At 40.7% G+C, this 23,323-nt stretch overlaps 1 protein-coding gene and 1 pseudogene across 2 annotated transcripts in view; one reads left to right on the plus strand and one right to left on the minus strand.

The window, feature by feature from the left end:
- Cfap95 (cilia and flagella associated protein 95) overlaps positions 1 to 23,323 on the plus strand; it is a 102,275-nt gene that overhangs the window by 44,899 nt on the left and 34,053 nt on the right. The gene's annotated exons all lie outside the window — the stretch shown is intronic.
- Positions 3,004 to 3,592, minus strand: LOC110285769 (large ribosomal subunit protein eL29 pseudogene; annotated as a pseudogene).

Genomic DNA, 23,323 nt, shown 5'->3' on the forward strand with positions numbered 1-23,323 from the left:
TAGAACAGTGTCCAGCACATAGTGGATACTCAATGTGTGTTTGTGGATGGAAGGAAAGGAGGAAGGAAGGAAAGGGGGAAGAAAGGACAGGAGGAAGGAAGGAAAGGAGGAAGGGGGGAAAGGAGGAAGCAAAGGAGGAAGGAAGGACAGGAAGAAGGAAAGAAGGACTAGATTAAGTAACTATGTATCTTGGTATCATCACTATTGTTATTATAATTACTAGCATATGCGTGCACACAAGCATGTGCATACATACTTTTACCTGCTGAGCCATCTCTGACCCCAAGCTGGGAGTCCCTGGAGAAATAAAGACTACTTTTCAAGAAGTGGTTTGGGGCTCCCCTTGAAGTAAAGATCTTGTTTGTATATGGAATTAGGTAAATTTGAAAGAGAGTGTAAGACACTTGGTACCAGAGGTTTAGGGAGGGAGGGTAGGAAGAGAGTAGAAGAGAGTCATAACCAGCACAATGGACCTACAAGGTGGGGTTGGGTGCTGGTGTTCTATTGCACAGCACCAGGGCTGTAGTTCCTAACAATGGGATTTTAAAATAGATAAAAGTGAAGATTTTATATGTCTTTAAAGATAAGATAAACATTTGAGGTAATAGGTATGATAATTATGCAGGTTTGGTCATTGTACAATGCAATGTGTTGAAACATCATAGCCTATACATTCATAATATTTGTATTTATCTAATAAAATATAAAAGACTTTAAAAAGGATAACTGATATGCCTAAATGTGAACTGTGCTGGTGGAAAACACGGCATTAAAAGTTAATGACCCTAAAGAGGAAATAATTATATCATCTTGGAAATTGGAGTACAACTTACTTGATCACTTTGACTTCGTAAATGATAATTTGATGGCACAATCTTAGATGCTGTTTATATTCCTGCCTAAATATCTGAAGGACACAAAAACCCCAAAATCTTACAGATAAAATCACTTGAAGTGCCATTACAAAAAAAAAAAAAAAAAATAGGTATTTGAGGGCAGTGGGCTGCTGAGTCAGGACACCACATCCCATCATGCTGATGGTGGCCTCTGTGCCTTTGACACTGGGACTCCTGTGGATCATCTTTCCTGACATCAGCAGGACTGCATCTGCCTTTCCTTTTCAGGAGCTCTGTATGCATTTTGGCCCATTGAGTGCTCCTTGCCTGATTTCTTCTGCATCTGTGAGTTTTAATTTTTCTACCAAATATCTTCTCTGCAATTTCTAAAAAAACTGGGACAGGAATAAAAGCAGGGCACACACCATTTAGATCACACCACTTTTTTTTTTTCCTGCTCCGTTTCTGCACCAGTCACCACGCCTTAATTTAGCACTGGCATAAACTAGTTTTTCCCTCCATGTATATCAGTTTGTTTAAGCAGGTATAGTGATCCTGTTTGATTAATGGGACTTAAATGGTATGGTCATGGATGGACACACATGAATATTGATTATTGGAACTTAAATGGTGTGGTGGGATGTGCACACATCTGTAGTCTTTTGCATCCACCTTCTGTTTACACTGCTTTGTGGAAGTAATCTTTTCTTTATGCTCAGATAAAATCATGAGTTTTGAGAGGTTGGGGTGACCTGGAAGGAGCTTGCGGGGGGGCAAGGAATGACACAAATATAGAACTCACATATGGAATTCTCAAAAGTTAAAATTAAAAATTTTCAATTCACCATTTCTCTGCCCTCCATTTAGTTCCTTTCACTGAGGCAGTGGCTACCCAAAGGAGGTCATAACTTATCTCTAATATTATTTTTTTCACTTAAACATTTTGTTTAAAATCAGCTTATGAAGCCACAGCTGAAAAGATGGCTCAGTGATTAAGAGCACTTCCTGGACCCAGGTTCAGTTCTAAGTATCCACATGACAGCTCACAGCTACCTGAAACTCCAGTTCCAGAGGATCCAGAGCCCTCTCTGTCCTCCACAGGCACCAGGCACACATGTGCTACACAGGCATGTATGCAGGCAAAACACAAATATTTAAACAAAGAAAAAAGCAAAGTAACAGGGTTATATACGACATCTTCACACACACTTCCTTTTGGTTGATTCAGTCCCTGCCCACCATGCCACCTCCTTTCTCCCTTCTTCCCTTTTGCCTCATTTTCCCCTTCCCACAAAGTCTATTGTCTCCCCCCACCCCTTTCCCTTTCCTTAAAGCACCTTCCTTTTTTCTTTATAATTTCATGGGAGTTTCAAAGGAGTTTCTAGTTTCCTGGCCTTTACATATTTACTCCCACATATATATAAATATTTAACAGTTACAGGCTAGAGTCTGCATACGAGAGAGAGCATATGGCATTTGTCCTTCTGAGCCTGGCTTGCATTGCTTAATACAATGTTTTTTCCATCCAGTTTCTTGCTAGCTTCATTTTCCTTTATGGCCAAATTCTATTCCACTGTATATATGTAAAATAATCCTGTGCAAGTACCATCAATTTTATGGTCAGTTTTGGGCCATAAAAAGCCTATCGGTTGCATTCCAATAATTAGAATATCACATCAAAATGATGAATTTCATCTAAAGCCAAAGCTTTTCTCTTCTATCAATATACACAGCTCCCTCTAGGTCTAGAAAAGACTGCAGGGGGATAAGAAGGTGAGGTAGGAGGTGAGATTGACTGATTTTCTATTTTCCTATCTGCTCCATCCCTCCACCCCCACCCCTGCTGCCCCACACAACTGAACAATAGCTAGAAGGTACTTTTGTGATTATTTCTCTACTATTAATTACCTAACAACTATTTTGTGACAAGAAATGGTTTTGTTATATGTCAGAATGATCAGAGGGGGAAAAAGATTTCCTAGAATTTATTTCTTCTAAGGACAAAAAAACCCAACAACAACAAAAAAAATCTTTTAAAAACTTGCTTGAACAGGTAACGGGGGAAATGAACTTATTTTTTTCTGATGTGTTCTATGAGTCATATTTGTTCAAAACAAGGGTGGTTTTTGTTTTGTTTTGTTTTGTTTTGTTTTTAACAGATCTTGCCTGAGTTTATTTGTAAGAACAGCATAGGACACTGGTCATCAGCAAATAGTGTGTGGGGAGGTGTGTCACAGCAGTCCGTCTGTCTTCACACTGGCAGGAGCCTTTTCTATGAGGCCTTCACAGGGACCTCGGCACCTTTGGTGGCCTGAGCTGGAGCTGAAGCCTGGGCCTTAGCTGGAGCTTTGGCCCCTGCCTTGGTTTGAACCTTAGGCTTCGGTTGGCAGAGCCTCTGACCCTTGGCCATGTAGCTTCGAATCTGCTTCCCAAGCTTAGGGTGAGCAATGATAGCCAGCCCCTTGAGTTTGGGGCCTTTTGGCATCATGGGCTTGATGAGGCTTCACCAGGGCCTTGATGGCCTCTGCACGCGCACTCACTGCCTTTGCATTGTTGGCCTGCATCTTCTTCAGGCCTTTCTTGTTGTGCTTCTTGGCCAAGCGCATGTTCCTCAGGAACTTGGGGTCAACCCCCTTAAGAGATTCGTATCTTTGTGACCAGGGTTTCTTGATGCCGTTTCTGTGCCATTTGCGGGACTGGTTGTGTGTGGTGTGGTTCTTGGACTTGGCCATGTCTGCTCGGTAACCCGCGGCTCCTGCAGCGCCTGGGACTGGAAGAGAAAGAGCAACAAGGGTGCTTTTACTCGTGGGAACCTCTCTGAAGTTCTTTCCATTCTGAGTTAGCCTAGATGTGGAGATGGGCTAAAGTCTCCAAGGACAGTACAACTCTTCAGAAACAAGAACGGCCTTTCTGGTGATTTTTAACATTTTTTTTTTAACAGATGGAGCAGGTTGTATTTTTTTTCATTTTTAACTTCTTATTTTTAATTAAAAATATTTCATTCAATGTATTTTGATCATGTGTCACCTTCCCTAACTCCTGCCATCTCCTCCCACCCCCTCCCCATCCAATTTCACGTGTCTGCTCTCTCCTCTCTCGAAAACAAACAAGCAAATGAATAGAAACCACAAGGAACAAAAGGAAAATAATAAAAACCGAAAATGAAGCAAAGAAACCCTACCAATAACAACAACAACAACATCAATACACACAGGCAATAGACCAATAAGTCAAAAGAACACCAAAACACAGAAAAATGAAAAAGTTCCTAAGAATACCACTGTCTTTATTTTGATGTGGTTCACTACTCTGGGGTGAGAGAGTTGCTCTGAAGTGTGGTTAATATACCCAGTGAGACTCCACTGGAGAAGACCAGTTTTCCCTTTGCCAGCAGGAATCAGTTACAGATAGTTTTTTGTTGCGCCCACCTCGTCCGGCAAGGAAAATGCAACACGGTCGGATTCTTCTCAACAGCTTTATTGCAGGAACACCTCGATGCTACGGGAACCCCGGGAACCCAGGGAGGACTGCTTATATACACCCCAGCACGGGGGAGGGCTATGTGTCCTCCTGGGATTGGTCAGTCTGCCAGCACCTTAATTTGCATGCACCTGCTCGGGAGGGGTTGGCGCCAGATTCGGGCTAGTGCCTGCTCAGTGGTGTTGTGGTGTACCAGAGACCAGCGCCATCTTTTAGGCATCGGCTGCCTACAGTTTTTTGATTAGTGGTAGGACCCTCTGTTCACTTCACCTTCTTAGCAATGGGAAGCTGTGTGGCTTGAACCTGTTCAGGTATTGAGCATGCTACCATAGTCTGAGTTTATAAATATGTATATCATATTGTGGATGAGAGGAGGGGTTTGGTGAAGAAATTTTATTTATGTCTGAGTGCTCCAAAGTCTCTCACATCTGCACACTCTCCAGTTGTGGGTCTTTTTGTTAGTTCTAATTGATTGCAAAAAGTTTCTCTGGTGTGGGTTGAGAAAGGCACTATATCAGTAGGAGTCCTTTTATTGCTATATTCCTTTAGCAGGATAATAGTAGAAGATTTTCCTTTAGGGCCATGACCTATCTAATCTCAGGTTTTGGTTCCTTTGGAAATAGAGGTTTGATCTCATGGAGTGGGCCCTAAATTCATCAAGAGAGGTTGGTTACTACCATGACATCTGTTCCTCTCTTTCACCAGCATGTCTTTCCAGTGAGTCAGTTGTAGGTTTTGGGTTTGTAGCTGGGTTCGTGATTACCTTTTCCCTCTAATAGTGTGCAGAGTAACTAGTACCAGGAATACTATTCAGTAGGGGTACAGCTTCTAGCTAAACACCAGCTTGATGTCTCTGTGTTCAATGACATCAATGTTGCCTTCAGCAACAGGACCTTATTATCAAGTTGTGGAGAGCAACCAATAGCCTTGGCAATAGCCTGTGAAGTTTGGAGCTTCCACGGAGACTCTTAACCTATTCCTAGAACAGGAAGTTTTACCTGGTGGCATAAGATGTCTAGTTGGTACATTGTACTCCCTGTTATTTGGTGACTCCATTTACAGTCCTTTCATATATATATATATATATATGGTTTATGAAGCACCCACAATAGTAGATTTCCATATGATCTTTATTGTTAGTTGTCCCATGCTATACTCCTTACTTTACTCTTCTCTCCTAACTCCTCTCCTTATTTAATTCTGCTTTTCTAGTGTCACCGTTACTAGCTCACCGCATCATATTCTAACTCTCCTTCCTTGAGAGATCCTCTCCTCCCACTTGGTCCCTTTCTCAGTCCCTGACTTCAGTGGTTATTAGGATTGTAGCACACACATCAAAGGCTTATAAATCAACATCCACATATAAGAGAAAAACAACAGTAACTCTCTTTTGGAGTCTGGGTTACCTCATTTAAGATGATTGTTTTTAGCTCTACCCATTCACCTGAAAATTTAATAATTTTACTTTTCTTTTTTTTCTTAATAGCTGAATAATATTCCATTTGCATACATGTACTGCATTTTTCATGATCCAATTTCTGGTTATTATGAAAGAGAATGTTCTTATGAGTCTCTGGATTTCCTTGGTCTCTGTTGTAATATTCACTTTTCATTTCTAATTATATTAATTTGGATATTATCTCTTTGTCTTTTGGATAATTTTGCTAATTATCAATCTTATTGAGTTTCTCAGAGAACCAACTCTTGCCGGGTGGTGGTGGTGCACTCCTTTAATCCCAGCACTTGGGAGGCAGAGGCAGGCGAATTTCTGAGTTCGAGGCCAACCTGGTCTACAGAGTGAGTTCCAGGACAGCCAGGGCTACACAGAGAAACCCTGTCTCAGAAAAAACAAACAAACAAACCAAACAAAACAACAACAACAACAAAGAAAGAACCAACTCTTAATTTTATTGATTTTTGATTGTTTGGTTGTTGTTTTTTGCTTATTTGTTTCTATTTCATTGATTTCAGCCCAGAGTTTGATTATTTTTTCCCAACTACTATTTTTAGATATTATTTCTTCTTGTTATTGTAGAGCTTTCAAATGTGTCATTAAGTGGCTAGTATAAGATTTCTCCAGTTTTTATGTAGACTTTAGTGTTGTGAATTCACCTCTTAGAGCTGCCTTCATCATGTTCTACAGGGTTGGGTATGTTGGGTTTTATTTTCATTCAGTTCAAAAAATTTATTTTTTTCTTGATTTCTCTCTTCCCCCAATTTTCATTCAGTGATGAGTTGTTTAGATTCTAGGAGTTTGTGTACTTTCTGCTGTTTCTTTTGTTGTTGTTATCCAGCTTTAATTCACAGTACTCTGAGAGGATTCAAGAGTTTATTTCAATTTTCTTATATGTTGACACTTTGTGTCTAGGTATGTGTTCAATTTTGGAGAAAGCTTCATGAGTTACTGAAAAGAAACTATATCCTTGGAATATAGTGGTATATTGAAGTCACCCACATCATATGTGAATAGAAATATCCTATTTTAGCTATAGAAATGTCTCTTTTATGAACTTGGTTGTTTTTATGTTATAAACATAAAAATTTGGAATTATAATATTCCTTGGTGAATTCTTTAAGTGAGTATGTAGTGTCCTTCCCTGTCTCCCCTGATTAGTTTTGGGTTGAGGTCTATTTTGCTAGATACAGGATAGTGGCATCTGCTTTCTTGGGTCCATTTGCTTGGAATACCTTTTTCCATATTTTTTTTATTAAAATGATGTATACCCTTGATAGTGAAGTGTCTTTCTTTGATAAGCAAAAAATGGGTCCTATTTTTTTTGTTTGTTTGGTTGGTTTTTTTTTTTGTTTTTTTTTTTTTTTATTCGAGACAGGGTTTCTCTGTGTAGTCCTGGCTGTCCTGGAACTCACTCTGTAGACCAGGCTGGCCTCGAACTCAGAAATCCGCCTGCCTCTGCCTCCCGAGTGCTGGGATTAAAGGCGTGCGCCACCACGCCCGGCTGGGTCCTAATTTTTTTAACACAATCTGTCAATATATGCCTTTTTATTGGGAGAATTGAGGCCATTAATATTGAGTTATCAATGATCTGTAGTTATTGATTCCTGTTGTTTTGTTTTTATGGTATGGGATTCCCTCTTCTTTTTTGATTTATTATTCTGGTATTATTTATTCCTTGTGTCCTCTTGGGCATAGTTAACTTTTTCAGACTAAAGTTTTTCTTTTAGTGCTTTCTGTAGAGACAGATTTGTAGCTTGATCCTGCTTAAATTTGTTTTTCATTCTTCATCTATTGTGATTGATACTTTTGCTGGATAGTAGTCTGAGCTGGCATCTGCAGTTTCTTGAGTTTTTAAAGCATTTATCCAGGCCCTTCTGGCATTTAGAATTTCTACTGAAGAGTCAGGTGTTATTCTAATGTGTTGACTTTATACATAATGTGGTCTTTTTCACTTTCTTTGTTTTGAACATTCAGAGTTTTGGCTATTATGTGTTGTAGGGAATATTTTTTTTCTAATCCTATCTACTTGGTATTTACTCAGCTTCTTGTATCTTAATAGGCATTTCTTCCTTTAGATTGGAGAAATTTTCTTCTAAGACTTTTCAAAACTATTTTTTTTGTACCTTTGACCTGTGTTTTTTTTCTTTCCTCTATTCCCATTGTTCATACTTTTGGTCTTTTTCTAGTGTGGTAGTTTGAATAGGTTTGGCCCCCATATACTCATGTGTGTGAATGCTTGGCCTATAGGGAGTGGCACTATTAGGAAGTATGGCTTTGTTGGAGTATGTATGGCCTCATTAGAAGAAGTATGCTACTGTGTGATGGTCTTTAAGGTCTCATATATGCTCAAGATCTGTCCAGTGTAAAACACAGTATCCTTCTTCTGCATTCAGATCAAGATTTAAAAACTCTCTGTTCCTCCAGCACTATGTCTGTATGAACACTGCCATGCTTACTGCCTTGACAATAATGGATTAAACCTCTGCAACTGTAATCCAGCCCTAATTAAATCTTTTCTTTATAAGAGTTGTCATGGTCTTGTTGTTTCTTCACAGATGTGGAACTCCTAACCAATATAGAAGTTGGTGCCAGGAGTAGGGTATTTCTGTGATAGTCCTGAACATGCTTTTGTTTGGAGGATTGTGGATTTGGGGACTTTGCATATAAAAAACACTGGAGCCAGGTAGTGGTGGCTCATGCCTTTAATCCTAGAACTTATGAGCCAAAGATAGGCACATATCTGAGTTTGGGGCCAAGTTGTTCTACAAAGTGGATGTCAGGACAAGGGCTTCACAGAGAAACCCTGTCTTGAAAAACCAGAAGAAGAAGAAGAAGAAGAAGAAGAAGAAGAAGAAGAAGAAGAAGAAGAAGAAGAAAGGAGGAAGGAGGAAGGAGGAAGGAGGAAGGAGGAAGGAGGAAGAAGGAAGAAGAAGGAAGAAGAAGGAAGAAGGAAGAAGAAGGAAGAAGAAGGAAGAAGGAAGGAGGAGGAGGAAGAGGAGAAGAGGAGGAAGAAGAAGAAGAAGAGGAAGAAGGAGGAGGAGAAGGAGGAGGAGAAGGAGGAGAAGAAGGAGGAGGAGAAGAAGAAGAAGAAGAAGAAGAAGAAGAAGAAGAAGAAGAAGAAGAAGAAGAAGAAGAAGAAGAAGAAGAAGAAGAAGAAGAAAGGAGGAAGGAGGAAGGAGGAAGGAGGAAGAAGGAAGAAGAAGGAAGAAGAAGGAAGAAGAAGGAAGAAGAAGGAAGAAGGAGGAAGAAGGAAGAAGAAGGAAGAAGGAAGGAGGAGGAGGAAGAGGAGAAGAGGAGGAAGAAGAAGAAGAGGAAGAAGGAGGAGGAGAAGGAGGAGGAGAAGGAGGAGAAGAAGGAGGAGGAGAAGAAGAAGAAGAAGAAGAAGAAGAAGAAGAAGAAGAAGAAGAAGAAGAAGAAGAAGAAGAAGAAGAAGAAGAAGAAGAAGAAGAAGGAGGAGGAGGAGGAGGAGGAGGAGGAGAAAGGAGAGAGAAAGGAGAGAGAAAGGAGAGAGAAAGGAGAGAGAAGAAAGGAGAAAAGGAGAAAGGAGAAAAAGGAGAAAGGAGAAAAAGGAGAAAGGAAAAAAGGAGAAAGGAGAAAAAGGAGAAAGGAGGAAAAGGAGAAAGGAGAAAAAGAGAAAGGAGGAAAAGGAGGAGAAGGAGAAAAGGAGAAGGAGGAGGAGGAGAAGGAGGAGGAGAAGAAGGAGGAGGAGGAGGAAGAGGAGGAGGAGGAGAAGGAGGAGGAGGAGAAGGAGAAGAAGAAAGAAGAAGAAGAGAAAGAAGAGAAAAGAAAAGTAAGTTTTAAGTGGGACTTAATCAGCTGAATTGTTAGAAACATGGCAGACAGTGGTGCTGAACATGATTTAAACTGTGGGGGTCCGGCTCAAAAGACTTCAGAGAAGAATTTTAGTATGCTGCCTAGATACCATTCTTTTGATATTTTGCTGAAGAATGTGCCTGCTTTTTGCCCTTGTCTGAAGAGTCTGCCTGATATTTAAATTAGTCTGAAGAAATTTAGATGAATTCCATTGGCAATGGTGCACGCCTTTAATCCCAACACTTGGGAGGCAGAGGCAGGTGAATTTCTGAGTTCAAGGCCAGCCTGGTCTCCAGAGTGAGTTCCAGGACAGCCAAGGCTACACAGAGAAACCCTGTCAAAAAAAGAAAAAAAAAAATAAGAAAAGGAAAAAGAAAAAGAAAAAGAAAGAAAGAAATCTCAAGAGTGTAGTATAGACTCTATCCTGTGTTTCACTCTTATGAAGAGTATTTCATGAAACATATCAAGGGGTTCAAGGAAAAATACAAAATGCAAGGTTCATGATTAAAAGAACACCAGGAAGTGAGTGGCATGGAGCTAAATCCTGTGTTCAAGGAGATAGACAGATTAAAGTTAGTCAATGAAATTAAGGGAGCGGTGAAATGTTGAGGTTTGGTCTTTTGCTGTGCTAAATACTGGTTGCTTCCAGAAACCACATGTAAACCCAAGTGATGCTATGTGATCTTGTCCCCTAAGTTATCCCTGATTGGTGAATAAAGATGCCAACAGCCAATAGCTGGGCAGAAGAGACATAGAGGTGGTTTGGGGTTCCTGGGCTTGATGTCAGAGGAGAACCATGAGAGAGAGAGAGAGAGAGAGAGAGAGAGAGAGACAGAGACAGAGACAGAGACAGAGACAGACAGAGAGAGACAGAGACAGAGACAGAGAGAAAGACAGGAGAGAGGAGAGGGGAGTTAGGAGTCAAGAAAGCATGGCCATGAGGGATGGCCAATTGGAGTTAAGAGCAGCCCAGATAAAACAAAGTAAGTAATACCTAGGGGCTATCAATAGGAGATAGATTTTTTTTTTAGGAGATAGATTTTAATAGCGTAGAGCATAGATATCGGCCCAACATTAGTGCTAATAAAGGCTTATTATAATATAAAGATTGTGTGTTTTATCTGGAAACTTAATAATCAAAGGCAGGGTAGAAGCTTCAGATTGAGATTCAATATAACTAACAACAGTGACCTCAGGCCAAGACCCTACCCAGGTAAGCTTGCATCTTATGAAAAGGAATTAAAGAAAATCTTAGGTCTAGGTGTGATGGTACACACCTTTAATTCAAGGATTTCCAAACAGAGGCATGCAGATCTCTGAGTTCAAGGCCAACCTAGTCTATAGCACACATTCCCGAACGAACAGCCAAGCTTGGTGATGAAGAAAACCATCAAAAACTGAAAAATTGGTGAAGATGTAATTGAACGGTGTGTGTGTGTGTGTGTGTGTGTGTGTGTGTGTGTGTGTGTGCTCCATCTCCAACAAGCAACAGAATTGGCAGCTTTACCCTCATTGTCTTAATTAGGATCTCTATTGCTGTGGTAAAACTCTATGACCAAAAAAGCAAGTTGGAGAGGAAAGGGTTTATTTGACTTACACGTCCAGATCATAGTCCATCACTGGAGGAAGTCAGGACAGAAACTCGTGGAATACTTTGGTTTCTCCATCTATGTTAATTGAGAGTTTGGCTGGGTATAGTAGCCTGGGCTGGAATTTGTGTTCTTTTAGTGTCTGTATAACATCTGTCCAGGATCTTCTGGCTTTCATAGTCTCTGGTGAAAAATCTGGTGTAATTCTGATAGGCTTGCCTTTATATGTTACTTGGCCTTTTTCTCTTACTGCTTTTAGTATTCTATCTTTATTTAGAGCATTTGTTGTTCTGATTATAATGTGTCGGGAGGTATTTCTTTTCTGGTCCAGTCTATTTGGAGTTCTGTAGGCTTCTTGTATGTTCATGGGCATCTCTTTCTTTAGATTTGGGAAGTTTTCTTCTATAATTTTGTTGAAGATGTTTGCTGGTCCTTTGAGTTGAAAATCTTCATTCTCATCCACTCCTATTATCCGTAGGTTTGGTCTTCTCATTGCGTCCTGTATTTCTTGGATGTTTTGAGTTAGGATCTTTTTGCATTTTACATTTTCCTTGATTGTTGTGCCGATGTTCTCTATGGAATCTTCTGCACCTGAGATTCTCTCTTCCATCTCTTGTATTCTGTTGCTGATGCTCGTATCTATGGTTCCAGATTTCTTTCCTAGGGTTTCTATCTCCAGCGTTGCCTCATTTTGGGTTTTCTTTATTGTGTCTACTTCCCTTTTTAGGTCTAGTATGGTTTTGTTCATTTCCATCATCTGTTTGGATGTGTTTTCCTGTTTTTCTGTAAGGACTTCTACCTGTTTGATTATGTTATCCTGTTTTTCTTTAAGGATTTGTAACTCTTTAGCTGTGTTCTCCTGCAATTCTTTAAGGGATTTTTGTGCTTCCTCTTTATTGTCTTCTGCCTGTTTAGCAGTGTTCTCCTGCATTTCTTTAAGTGTGTTATTAAAGTCCTTCTTGAAGTCCTCTATCATCATCAGGAGATATGCTTTTAAATCTGTGTCTAGCTTTTCCGGTGTGTTGGGGTGCCCTGGACTGGGCGAAGTGGGGGTGCTGGGTTCTGATGATGGTGAGTGGTCTTGGTTTCTGTTAGTAAGATTATTACGTTTACCTTTCACCATCTGGTAATCTCTGGGGTTAGTTGTTATCGTTGTCACTGTTTAAAGATTGGAGCAGAAGCTGTGTTCCACTCACCAGCAGTCCCAAAATCCTGCGGCGGGGGTCGTGGGTAGCTGGCGGGTGTCAGGCAACCCTGCACTCCCGCTACCCCGGCGCTGATCCGGCCGGATGAGGCCTGTGGCCCTACTCAGGCTGGTTTCTGCTTCCCTAACTAATGCAGTCTCAGGTCCCGCGCAATTGGATTGGAGCAGAAGCTGTGCTCCACTCACCAGAAGTCTTAAGATCCTGTGGCGGGTGTTGTGGGTAGCTGGCGAGTGTCAGCAGACCCTGCGCCCCAGCTGCCCTGGTGCTTTTCTGACCGGAAGAGGGTTGTGGCCCTGTGTAGGCCGGATTTCTCTCTCCCAGGACAGAAACTCAAGCACCACTGGAACCTGGAGGCAAAAACTGATGCAGAGGCCAGGGAGGGTGCTGCTTACTGGCTTGCTTCCCATGAATTACTTAGCCTACTTTCTTCTAGAACCCAGGCAGTACCACCCACCATAGGCTGGGCACTCTCCCCCTGATTACTAATTTAGAAAATGCCTTACATCTGGATATCACAGAGGCATTTTCTCATCAGAGGCTTCTTCCTCTCTAATTGTGTCATGTTGACACACAAAACTAGCCAGTATACACGTAATTCTGGGTTTAGAGTAAAGATTAGAATAAAAGGGTTATGGCATGTGTGTAGCAGGGGTTTCCCTCCATGAAGGCCTAGAAAGACAGGGGATATGGAATCTCCCTCCATGACTGAGGAAAGTTGCTAAGGCCAGGCATGTTGCAGGGGTGTCCCTGCATGGAGGCACAGAAAGACCATTGTGTGAAGTTGTGATGGTGAAGTCTGGATTGCCTTGGAGACCTCAGGCAGGAGGTTAGAGATGCCAGAGCCATGGGATACCTGCCAAAGAAAGCTGCGAACAGGGAGTGGAACTAGCCCATGAAAAAGCAGTCAACAATGCTGAAAGCAGTTGGAGATCTGAAGAGCATTTTGACCTCAGACATGGAGATGCTGAGTTTGGAGTTTGCCCAGCTGATTTTTTGGTCTTGCTTTGGTTCAGTATTTTCTCACTATGTTCCTTTCCATACATCTTGGGACAGTAATATATATTCTGTGCCATGATATGTTGGAAGTATGTGATTTGACTTTTGATTTTGATTTTTATAGGGGATTGGTCTCAGAAGATACTTTGAACTTTGGACTTTTAAACATTGTTGAGACTGTAATAGACTATGGGGACTTTGGAATATAGACTAAATATATTTTGCATTATGTTATGGCTATAAGTCTATGGGTGGGGGCAAAGAGTGGAATATGGTAGTTTGAATAGGTATGACCCCAGTATGCTTGGCCCTTGGGGAGTAGCACTATTAGGAGATGTGGCCTTGTTGGAGTAGGTGTGGCTTTGTTGGAGGAAATGCGCCATTGAAGAGGCAGGCTTTGAGGTCTCGAAGATGCTCAAGGCCTTCCCAGTATGGCACATAGCCTCTTTCTACTATTTTTGGATCAAGATGTAGAACTTTAGGCTCCTCCAGCACCACGTCTGCTTGCATGTTATCATGATATGATGATAATGGACTAAACCTCTGAAACTGTAAGGCAACCCTAATGAAATGTTTTCTTTATAACTTACCATGTTCTTCACAACAATAAAAACCCTGACTAATACATCTAGTGTCCCAGGTTTCCTGAAGGTTTAGTGCCTGGATATATATATATATATATATATATATATATATATATATATATGTGTGTGTGTGTGTGTATGTGTGTGTGTGTATATACATATATATTTGGACTGGGATATTTATTTCTTCTGTCTCCAGACTTGAAATTCTCTCTTCTGTGCCTTGTAATTTGTTGATGAAGCTTATCTCTTGGGTTTTTGTTTGACACTCTTAAGTTTTTCATTTCCACTTTTATTTGTTTGGATTTTCTTTTGTGATTCTATTTCTTTCTTAAGTATACTTTCATGTCTTGAAATATCTTCATTATTTCATTCAATAGTTTGTATTTTCCTGAAGACACTTCTTCTTATTGTCTTTAAACTCTTTGAACACATTTGAATTGTTATTTCAAAGTACTTGTCTTGTACTTCAGCTAAATTGTTTTTCATTTAGCCTATTGCAATAAGGTTGGTGTCTTCTTGTTGTGGTTGCTCATGTCTGTACTTTTTGTGCTGAGATTTAGGCATCTGTAGCTGTGATGTTTGGGATGTTTGATGGTGTGCCTATCTGCTCTTGTCTTTGTTGGGTGCTCAGCTCTTTGGTTGCTGTTGCCTACTCTAGATCCTGGGAAAATGTAATGGCAGGTCAGTACCTAGTAGAGAGTATCTTCAGGTATCTAGGTGACACAAAGGAATGGAAATGGGGTAGGAGTCAGAAAGAGCATCAGGAAAGAGCTCATGAGACCCTGGGTCCACACCAAGAGGCAGAGTCCCCAGGGAATGGAGGTGGAATGGGAGGAGGAGCCTTCTGGAGACTACAGCAAGATTAAAAGGAAGTCTGGGAATACTGGAATGAAAGAGCTGGTGATTATTAAATAAAAGATTTTTTTTGCAATATCTTCTTCTTGTTATTATTACTATTTGATGGTGGTGATGATGATGATGGTTTTTGGAAATGATGCCAAAAACTTCATCCTTGATTAAAAGTACTACTTGACAGGCTTAAATAAGACCTTCTTTGTATACCCAAAATACAATTCACAAACCACATGAAGCTCAACAAGAACGAAGAACAAAGTGTGGATACTTCAGTCCTTCTTAGAAGGGGGATCAAAATACCCATGTGAGGAGATACAGAGACAAAGTGTGGAGCAGAGGCTGAAGGAAAGGCCATCCAGAGACTGCCCCACCTGGGGATATGTCCCATATACAGTTACCAAACTCAGAAACTATTGCAGATGCCAAGAAGTGCTTGCTGACAGGAACCTGGTATAGCTGTCTCCTGAGAGGCTTGACCAGTGCCTTGACAATTACAGAGGTGGATTCTCACAGTCATTCATTGGACTGAGCATAGGGTCCCCAATGGAGGAGCTACAGAAAGGACCAAAGGAGCTGAAGGGGTTTGCAGCCCCATAGGAGGAACAACAATATGAACCAACCAGTAACCCCAGAGCTCCCAGGGACTAAACCACCAACCAAAGAGTACATGTGGAGGGACCAATGGCTCCAGCTGCATATCTATCAGAGGATGGCCTTGTGGGACTTTAATGGGAGGAGAGGCCTTTGGTCTTGTGAAGGTTCTATGCCCCAGTGTAGGAGAATGCCAGGACAGGGAATTGGGAGTGGGTGTGTTGGTGAGCAGGGGAGGGTGATGGGATAAGGAGTTTTTGGAGGGGAAACCAGGATAGGGAATAACATTTAAAGTGTAAATAAACTATCCAATAAAAAATTTTTAAAAAGACCTTCTTTGTTAGCAACCAAAGAACTAAGATCACATCTTTATTCCAATTTGAGGTGACATGCTACTCATACAGACCGTGAGTAGTATTTGGGCAATAATTAGATTTCACTGTTTTGACCTCTTACTCACCAGAGCATTTGAAAATAAACAAACAAGTTGAAATTGAGAAGAACTGGCCAAAAGTATTTGGAGAGTGGAGGAACAAAGGTAGTCAGTACACCTGGAAGGGTAAACTGTAGGAGTTAAGGCCTTGAGAATATCACACAGTGAACTTAAGTGTCCCTTGCAGGTTGGGCTTTTGCTCATATTTGTCAAAGGACTACAGCATAGAAGGTTCCAGAAGCAGCCTGTGGGAAGTCAGAGGAGTCAGAGGACGATGCATTCTTAAGCCTTATAGGAATCAAGAAGAACTCAGTGGAGGAACTTCTGACATGAGCCTAGCCACTGGGATATAGACCACACTAAGCAGGGTGCTAGCTTCCCTCCCATGTGGAATGTATGAGGAAGTCATAATGGGACCTTCTCATTTCCCCTATCCTGTGTAACGTGTGAGGGAGTTATTACAGACCTTCCCATTCTCTATAACCTGTTAGACAGACTTTATACTGGGTTTTCTTAAGTGCAGCACAGATGGAGGAGTTTATCGTGGGAATTAAGAAATTAGGATCTTAAAAAAGTTGACTCAAGCAAACAGGAAATATTAATGATATTCTGAAATGAGCTTCTTGGAAACATTTGATTTTTAAAAAATAGTATCACTTGACTCAAGCTAGACTTTATTATGTAAATCACATGGAAATTTTAGTGATTATCCCTGCGTTTTTGCTGTGTTGATTTAGCTAGCTCATGTACCAAATTGCCAATCTCAAGTTTGTGATGTATATATCCCCAAAAAACTTTTGAACATATGGAAGCGCTTTTATGAATTATGCTTATGTTAGTTTCTAAAGTGATTTTCACACTAAGATGGTGTAGAATTAGATTTGGCTACGAGCACCCAGACCCAGAAATCAACAGAGGCTGTTCACATAAGGTTCTATACTCTCATGTAAAAAGTCTGGGAGAGAGCAGACCAAAACTAGTATGGAAGTTTCACAGATGGTCACAAGAATCCTATTCCTTGTAGCTTTCTGCTCTGCTATTCCTTGAGAAAGATCCAGAATGGCTGCTGGATACCAATCGCAGTGGTCACCTTCTGTGTAGCAGGAACAGAAATATAAGAGACTGCCCCCAGGAAGCGGTATAAATGACTTCCACTAGTGCTCTGTAGTACAGTGTATACCTTGTCAAAGTATCAGGGAAGGCTGGAAAATGTAGTCCATGACTCCACGAGTCCAGCTGAAATATGAGGCTCTATTACTGAAGAAGAGGAGGAAGCAACACCGAGTGGCAGTGGGTAACATTTGCCTCTCGTATACAGGGGTGTTGAGTAGGCTCTGTGGACAGACAGCTTCTTTACCTCTTTGTCCACCACTTGCTATAATCTAACACTGATGTAGACCCTTAAAACTTTCCGCATCTGGAAACGCCTTTGCTTCCTATAACCTTCAGAAGGTTAGGAAGATAAATTTTTAAAATTAATTTGTTTTTATGTGCATCGGTATATAACTTACATGTATGTCTGTGTTGAGGGTGCTAGATCCCTGGGAACTGGAGTTATAGACAATTGTGAGATGCCATGTGGGTGCTGGGAATTGAATCCAGGTCCTTCTGGAAGAGAAACTAGTCCTTTTAACCGCTGAGCCTTCTCTTCAGCCATAGGAAATTAATTTTCAAAATCTTATACCTTCGAACATAATGTCTTCTCACCTTCCTCCTAAGATACATTGAAATATATATATATATATATATATTATTTTTGTTAAGATATATAAGGTTTAATACAGTTTTCCTTGCTCCTAATTTGTGAGTAGGAGAATCCAAGAATAAACAGATCTGAGCATGTGGGTCAGAGCTGGCAAAGTGTTCCAGGGAAGTCATGCGATTCTGGAGGTTGTGGTCTTCTGAGATCCGTGGTCAGAGAAGCCAAGAGTCCAGAAGGCCGTGGCCTAGATCAGGGAACCATGGCCAAAGACACTGGTTACAATTACCTTGAGTGGCTGCAGCAGAGCTTGTGTTCACCAAACTGTACCATAACTATGCCTTTGACTATAACTGTGATAATTCTGCAATGAAAGATTTCAGGTTTTCAAAGATTGGCTTCCTCTACTCTATTTTATTTTTAAATAACGTATCCTTTGGCGTATAATGTATTTTGGAGTCTCGCTGGCTGTCTTGGGAAAGAAATATAGTCTTCTGGGCTAGGAAGACAATGCATTTTCTTAGTGATAAATTCTGCTCCTCTGTGCTGAGCCTCTAGAGTTCTGGTTGTCTGCAGTTGTATGGGAAAAATACTGAGTCCTTACCTTAAGACAGTCTCCTACTCTTAGAAACAAGAACTTCCGTTTCTAAGATCCCCTGGATGCTCCCCACAATGCTTCCTCGCAGGGTCTAAGTCAGTGTACCTTGTAATTTGCAGATGATCCCTCACAGTAGTACTTGCTTGATAATCCCTTGAATTGCCCCTTGGAAGAGAAGGAACAACCCTGATCATGATAAATTGGAAGACCCTGAAAACCTTTTGGATTTCTTTTTTTTTTTTTTTCAAGTTTAATTGTTTATTTACGCAGATTTTCCTAACAAACTGGTTACAAATAACATTTCTTTTTTTTTTCATTTTTTTAAAATTTTTAATATTTTTTTATTACGTATTTTCCTCAATTACATTTCCAATGCTATCCCAAAAGTCCCCCATACCGCCCCCCACTTCCCTACCCACCCATTCCCATTCTTTTGGCCCTGGCATTCCCCTATATTGGGGCATATAAAGTTTGCAAGTCCAATGGGCCTCTCTTTCCAGTGATGGCCAACTAGGCCATCTTTCGATACATATGCAGCTAGAGACAAGAGCTCTGGGGTACTGGTTAGTTCATCATGTTGTTCCCCCTATAAGGTTGCAGATCCCTTTAACTCCTTGGGTACTTTCTCTAGCTTCTCCATTGGGAGCCCTGTGATCCATCCACTAGCTGACTGTGAGCATCCACTTCTGTGTTTGCTAGGCCCCGGCATAGTCTCACAAGAGACAGCTATATCTGGGTCCTTTCAGCAAAATCTTGCTAGTGTATGCAATGGTGTCAGCATTTGGAAGCTGATTATGGGATGGATCCCTGGATATGGCAGTCTCTAGATGGCCCATCCTTTCATCACAGCTCCAAACTTTGTCTCTGTAACTCCTTCCATGGGTGATTGTTTCCAATTCTAAGAAGGGGCATAGTGTCCACACTTGGGTCTTCATTCTTCTTGAGTTTCATGCGTTTATCAAATTGTATCTTATATCTTGGGTATCCTAAGTTTTGGGCTAATATCCACTTATCAGTGAATACATATTGTGTGAGTTCCTTTGTGATTGTGTTACCTCACTCAAGATGATGCCCTCCAGGTCCATCCATTTGGCTAGGAATTTCATAAATTCATTCTTTTTAATAGCTGAGTAGTACTCCATTGTGTAAATGTACCATAATTTCTGTATCCATTCCTCTGTTGAGGGGCATCTGGGTTCTTTCCAGCTTCTGGCTATTATAAGTAAGGCTGCTATGAACATAGTGGAGCATGTGTCCTTCTTACCAGTTGGGACATCTTCTGGATATATGCCCAGGAGAGGTATTGCTGGATCCTCCGGTAGTACTATGTCCAATTTTCTGAGGAACCGCCAGATTGATTTCCAGAGTGGTTGTACAAGCTTGCAATCCCACCAACAATGGAGGAGTGTTCCTCTTTCTCCACATCCTCGCCAGCATCTGCTGTCACCTGAATTTTTGATCTTAGCCATTCTGACTGGTGTGAGGTGGAATCTCAGGGTTGTTTTGATTTGCATTTCCCTGATGATTAAGGATGTTGAACATTTTTTCAGGTGCTTCTCTGCCATTTGGTATTCCTCAGGTGGGAATTCTTTGTTCAGTTCTGAGCCCCATTTTTTAATGGGGTTATTTGATTTTCTGGAGTCCACCTACTTGAGTTCTTTATATATATTGGATATTAGTCCCTTATCTGATTTAGGATAGGTAAAGATCCTTTCCCAATCTGTTGGTGTTTTTTTTGTCTTATTGATGGTGTCTTTTGCCTTGCAGAAGCTTTGCAGTTTCATGAGGTCCCACTTGTCAATTCTCGATCTTACAGCACAAGCAATTGCTGTTCTATTCAAGAATTTTTCCCCTGTGCCCATATCTTCAAGGCTTTTCCCCACTTTCTCCTCTATAAGTTTCAGTGTCTCTGGTTTTATGCGAAGTTCCTTCATCCACTTAGACTTGACCTTAGTACAAGGAGATAGGAATGGATCGATTTGCATTCTTCTATATGATAACAACCAGTTGTGCCAGCACCATTTGTTGAAAATGCTGTCTTTCTTCCACTGGATGGTTTTAGCTCCCTTGTCGAAGATCAAGTGACCATAGGTGTGTGGGTTCATTTCTGGGTCTTCAATTCTATTCCATTGGTCTACTTGTCCGTCACTATACTAGTACCACACAGTTTTTATCACAATTGCTCTGTAGTAAAGCTTTAGGTCCAGCATGGTGATTCCACCAGAGGTTCTTTTATCCTTGAGAAGAGTTTTTGCTATCCTAGGTTTTTTGTTATTCCAGATGAATTTGCAGATTGCACTTTCTAATTCGTTGAAGAATTGAGTTGGAATTTTAATGGGGATTGCATTGAATCTGTAGATTGCTTTTGGCAAGATAGCCATTTTTACAATGTTGATCCTGCCAATCCATGAGCATGGGAGATCTTTCCATCTTCTGAGATCTTCTATAATTTCTTTCTTTCTCCATATAATTTCTTTTTATTATACAGATCTTTCACTTCCTTAGTTAGAGTCACGCCAAGATATTTTATATTATTTGTGACTATTGAGAAGGGTGTTGTTTGCCTAATTTTTTTCTCAGCCTGTTTATTCTTTGTGTAGAGAAAGGCCATTGATTTGTTTGAGTTAATTTTATATACTTCACCGAAGCTGTTTATCAGGTTTAGGAGTTCTCTGGTGGAATTTTTAGGGTCACTTATATATACTATCATATCATCTGCAAAAAGTGATATTTTGACTTCATCTTTTCCAATTTGTATCCCTTTGATCTCCTTTTGTTGTCGAATTGCTCTGGCTAGGACTTCAAGTACAATGTTGATTAGGTATGGAGAAAGTGGACAGCCTTGTCTAGTCCCTGATTTTAGAGGGATTGCTTCAAGCTTCTCACCATTTACTTTGATGTTGGCTACTGGTTTGCTGATCTGTCCATTGGTGAAAGTGGTGTGTTGAAGTCTCCCACTATTATTGTGTGAGGTGCAATGTGTGCTTTGAGATTTACTAAAGTTTCTTTAATGAATGTGGCTTCCTTTGTATTTGGAGCATAGATATTCAGAATTGATAGTTCCTCTTGGAGGATTTTACCTTTGATGAGTATGAAGTGCCCCTCCCTGTCTTTTTTGATGACTTTGGGTTGGAAGTCAATCTTATCAGATATTAGAATGGCTACTCCAGCTTGTTTCTTCATACCATTTGCTTGGAAAATTGTTTTCCAGCCTTTCATTCTGAGGTAGTGTCTATCTTTTTCTCTGAGATGAGTTTCCTGTAAGCAGCAAAATGTTGGGTCTTGTTTGTGTAGCCAGTTTGTTAGTCTATGTCTTTTTATTGGGAAGTTGAGTCCATTGATATTAAGGAAAAGTAATTGTTGCTTCCTGTTATTTTTGTTGTTAAAGTTGGCATTCTGTTCTTGTGGCTGTCTTCTTTTAGGTTTGTTGAGGGATTACCTTCTTGTTGTTTCTAGGGCGTGGTTCCAGTCCTTGCATTGGTTTTTTTCTGTTATTATCCTTTGAAGGGCTGGATTCGTGGAAAGATAATGTGTGAATTTGGTTTTGTCTTGGAATAATTTGGTTTCTCCATCTACGTTGATTGAGATTTTGGCTGGGTATAGTAGCCTGGGCTGGAATTTGTGTTATTTTAGTGTCTGTATAACATCTGTCCAGGATCTTCTGGCTTTCATAGTCTCTGGTGAAAAATCTGGTGTAATTCTGATAGGCTTACCTTTATATGTTACTTGGCCTTTTTCTCTTACTGCTTTTAGTATTCTATCTTTATTTAGTGCATTTGTTGTTCTGATTATTATGTGTCAGGAGGTATTTCTTTTCTGGTCCAGTCTATTTGGAGTTCTGTAGGCTTCTTTTATGTTCATGGGCATCTCTTTCTTTAGATTTGGGAAGTTTTCTTCTATAATTTTGTTGAAGATGTTTGCTGGTCCTTTGAGTTGAAAATCTTCATTCTCATCCACTCCTATTATCCGTAGGTTTGGTCTTCTCATTGTGTCCTGGATTTCCTGGATGTTTTGAGTTAGGATCTTTTTGCATTTTCCATTTTCTTTGATTGTTGTGCTGATGTTCTCTATGGAATCTTCTGCACCTGAGATTCTCTCTTCCATCTCTTGTATTCTGTTGCTGATGCTCGCATCTATGGTTCCAGATTTCTTTCCTAGGGTTTCTATCTCCAGTGTTGCCTCATTTTGGGTTTTCTTTATTGTGTCTACTTCCCTTTTTAGGTCTAGTATGGTTTTGTTCATTTCCATCACCTGTTTGCATGTGTTTTCCTGTTTTTCTTTAAGGACTTCTACCTGTTTGATTGTGTTATCCTGTTTTTCTTTAAGGACTTGTAACTCTTTAGCAATGTTCTCCTGTAATTCTTTAAGTGAGTTATTAAAGTCCTTCTTGATGCCCTCTACCATCATCATGAGATATGCTTTTAAATCCAGGTCTAGCTTTTCCGGTGTGTTGGGGTGCCCTGGACTGGGCAACGTGGGAGTGCTGGGTTCTGATGATGGTGAGTGGTCTTGGTTTTTGTTAGTAAGATTCTTACTTTTACCTTTTGCCATCTGGTAATCTCTGGAGTTAGTTGTTATAGTTGTCTCTGTTTAGAGATTGTTCTTCTGGTGGTTCTGATTAAAGTCTATCAGCAGACCTGGGAGACAGGCTCTCTCCTCTGAGTTTCAGTGGTTAGAGCACTCTCTGCTGGCAAGCTCTCCTCTTACAGGGAAGGTGCACAGATATCTGGTGTTTGGACCTCCTCCTGGCCGAAGAAGAAGGCCCAAAACAGGACCTTTCCCAGATGCTGTGTTGCTTTGGCAGGTCACAGAAGCTGTCAGCTTCTGTGGTGCACACTCTCACCTGTGCAGACTAAAGTTCCTAAGTTCGGTGGAGTCCCGGAATCAAGATGGCGCTCCCTGCTCCTGAGGCAGAGGGCTCCCGTGCAGGGCAGACCACTGTCCTCCAGCTGGGAGGGTGCCGGATGTCTGAGGCCCCAAAAGGGTGCTGCCTCAGCGGCTCTGTCCCTTTTGGATTTCTTAAGGAAGTTAAAAAACCTACCACTCCTGAAAAGGATTTAAAAAAAAAAAAAGGATAAAGAAAAGAAATGAGGAAGAGTCAGTACCTGGTTGAATGAGTACTTCCTATTTTATGGGAGAAATTAATTGGTTTTTATTTTCCAACACCACACAGGAATTGCTATTT

The sequence above is a fragment of the Mus caroli genome, unplaced genomic scaffold (genome assembly GCF_978045245.1).
Source record: "Mus caroli unplaced genomic scaffold, Mus_caroli_1 scaffold_20, whole genome shotgun sequence".
Classification (NCBI taxonomy): domain Eukaryota; kingdom Metazoa; phylum Chordata; class Mammalia; order Rodentia; family Muridae; genus Mus; species Mus caroli.